General features: G+C 46.1%; 1 pseudogene; it reads right to left on the bottom strand.

Annotated features, from left to right (window-relative positions):
• Positions 1-339: 339 nt before the first annotated feature.
• On the bottom strand, positions 340-3,157 carry LOC121002517 (annotated as a pseudogene).
• Between the last annotated feature and the right edge of the window lie 266 nt (positions 3,158-3,423).

Raw genomic sequence — 3,423 nt, 5'->3', positions numbered from 1 at the left:
ATTGACGACCAGGGGTGACCACGATGGTAATGCATACGGATCAAGAAATGTATGAGGTTATGGCTGATAACTGGAGAACAGTCCAGCAAACAAGCCGTCTCCAGCTCATTCCTACAGTGCAGGCTACACAATCATAGCTGGAAGGTAACTGGTCGGCAACACCCGAAAATCTTCATAAATAAGCCTTAGTATGTGCAGGTCTCATAGCCGCTGTAACAGAACGATAAGAAGTGGTATAACATGTAGTAAGCACTGCAGGGATCATGTCTAAGACATGCAAGACGTCCGGGGGGTCCCGAACATTGTGGACAAGGTCCGAGATGAGAGTTGTCCATGTGTTCAATACTGGATGTTATTGAAGGCCAGCTCCGTGATGAATCCCAGCACTAGGATTAGGTAGTCCTTACTGATGCCATCACCTTGACGAGCTGGGTTGCTGATAAGTGGATTTTAAAGTGTCTGAATAACTGAGAGTAAAGACATTAGAATAAATTGTCCACTTCCTCCAATGTGACATCACTCTTTGATTTATAAATATCATTCCATAAAATCTTGAAGTCCTCTGCGTGGATGGCATAATTAATTCCCATGCGAGGTTTGACGGGCACAGACAAAACAAGCTCTGTGGCTGTTAAAGGAGATATTCATTATTGATATTTTATGCAAATCTCAATAATTAATATTCATAAATAGAGGAAAGTCGTCTATTGATGACTCAACCTATTTATGCATTAATTAACAACAAATCTCTACTGATTGCCTTACGCTAATCACTAAACTAGCTGCATGCGCCTTACTAACTACCGCTAGTAACCACACGTTACACAATAGGTATAAATATTACAGTATTTATTAATCCTTACAGAACATAACATACGTAATACACTAATAATACAGTACCAACAATACACTACAACTATTGCTGCGGTGCCTTACTACTACAAAGGAATATTTATGTTTATAACTATATATATCTATATCAAGGGAATAGGTATATATAGTTATGGCAACACACAGCAATGTAAGTACACACACTATAACACACTAATACGGTTCTGACTACGCTAATACAGTACCAATTCCTCCCCAGTATCTAACTATAATACACATACATACACTTTACCAGAAGCCCACCCAATCCTGTCAATATACTATCCCTACGGGGAATTACAAGGGGTAAATACAGACACTGCGGCAGCTGGGGTAAACAGGGCAGCCGGGAAGGGGGTAACAGGGGTAATACCAGGGTAGCAGGGATCCTGGGGGAACACAGGGGGATTAGGCTTAGGGCAGGGGAAGGTAAGGGTTACCAAGGGTACAGGGGTAAGGGTAAATGAGCTGCAGGGGAAGGTAAGGGTTGCCAAGGGTTATAGGGGGTGAAAACCAAGGAAGGCAGGCGCTAGAGAGGAACACAAGGGGATTGGGGTCCGCTGGAGGTGTAAGGGTTAATCAGGGAAAACAGGGAGCAGGGGATCGTTGGTGGTATAGGGTAGGGGATCGTTGGTGGTATAGAGTAGGGGGATAAGGGTATATATCGTAGGTGGTATAGGGTAGGGGGATAAGGGTTAATGATACTTAGCGGTATAATGCTCGTTGTCCAGGGGGGCTCGTTGGTCCAGGGGATGCCTCTGCTTGCTGGGTGGACTTACCTGACTGCTGAGCGGAGCGCCACCGGTCTATTTAAGCTTGGCGGCGCCTGCTCGCAGTCCTACTATTGCCGCCGTGCGCATGCACACCGCCGGCCTCAACACGTGGGCCGGCGCGGTGATATGACGTCACCGCGCCGGCCCGAGGATCTCGGAGCGCGCTTCCAGGGGGGGGGATCCTTTGATCCTCCCGCCTGTGAAGAGGACGCCTACCTCCGGCGCTGTAATTACAGCGTCGGAGGTCAGCCACTCACAGGGGCATGGGAACTCTTTGTTCCCATGTCTCTGTTAGGCACACCATCTCCGGCGTGGCCGGAGATGGTGACAAAGGGCAAAGGATCTTATTGATCCTCTGTACTTTGTAGAGGCCGACGCTGGACATAATTGTCCAACTGTCGGTCTCCTCTACCCACCCAGCAGGCGTATTTCAGCGGGATTCCGGACATATATGCCCATAGATGCTTGGGGCACATCTATAAGCATATATGAACGGTCATTATATTCACATAAGGGCAGGAATAAGCCCTCCTATATTATAGGGGCACATATACATCCATAGATGTCTGGGCCACATCAATAGATATATATGTACCCATACCCCTGAACCATGGCTTACATACATAGAGATGCATGCTGCCCAGGGGGCACACATACATCTCTATATGTGCAACACATCCCAACTGGACGGGCCCAGAAGAAGGGCCTATATATACATATATATATATATATATATACATATGCATATATGTCAGGGCATATATACTGTACATATATATACCTGAATATGCCACTTCCCTCAACAGTGGCCGACACTGATCCAGACACATGATACCTGATGCAGATTGCTGCTAGCCATGTAAGGTCTTGATAAATGATCACCAGCTTACCAAAACAACAGTCAATGTTTCTTTGAAACCATGTCCCTACGATGGCCGTGAGCGCCTCTGAGCCATTATACAGGAAGACCGGGAGGCAAGGAAATGTCTTTGGTAACACCTCCAATAGATTGTCCTCTGTGTACATCCTGCAGAACCAACCTGTTCACACAATCCTGTGCTTCTCTTGGTGAGTAAAGGCTTGGATGAAATCTGTATGAGCACAGCCAGTGGATCTCTGTCCTTTCCTTTGAGTCCTGTTAAACAGGAACATTTGGCTTTTAGGTTTAGCTCTGAGCCCACTTCAATGACAAGAACCTTCTGCTTCTCGGCAGCTATGTGGGCAGACAGGTGCTTGGAATACTCTTTCAGTCTGGTGTATAAGAAATTATACATCGGTATCACGCTGTACAGAGTCCATTGTTTTTGAAGGAGCAAAGTAGCATGTGCCAGATCAAGATTTTCATCCAAGGAGGTGCACTGCAGTATTTTTCTTTTGGACAAGCTTCACAATGCAGACCATTGACATGCAAAGGTCAAGCTTCCGGATGGATACCTCGGGCTGTGAAAATGACTGCTCCTTTGTGCCGATGATCTACTTCTGAGGGTTAACTCCCCATCAGTTGGAGTTTGCATATCCTTGAAATAAATGATGTTCCTGTTCACTGACTGTAAACAGAAATGTTGACAGACAAATGTATCAAACTCTGCCGCCATCTTTCTAGGCGCCATGTCTCCAGTCCCCTGACCAGCCAGATTTACCAGCATCTGTTCCAGGACATGAAGCAATGGAATGACATTGTTCATCTCGTATTCCTGGCTACTGACAAATAACGTGGCCTCCTCTTGAGCTGCCACTAGCTGACATCAAAGTTACACAGGGGACTACTACTGCCCATTTG

This window comes from Bufo bufo, chromosome 5 (genome assembly GCF_905171765.1).
Source record: "Bufo bufo chromosome 5, aBufBuf1.1, whole genome shotgun sequence".
Classification (NCBI taxonomy): Eukaryota; Metazoa; Chordata; class Amphibia; order Anura; family Bufonidae; genus Bufo; species Bufo bufo.
Note: the sequence above shows the minus strand (reverse complement) of the source record. Positions and strands in the feature narration are given on the sequence as shown.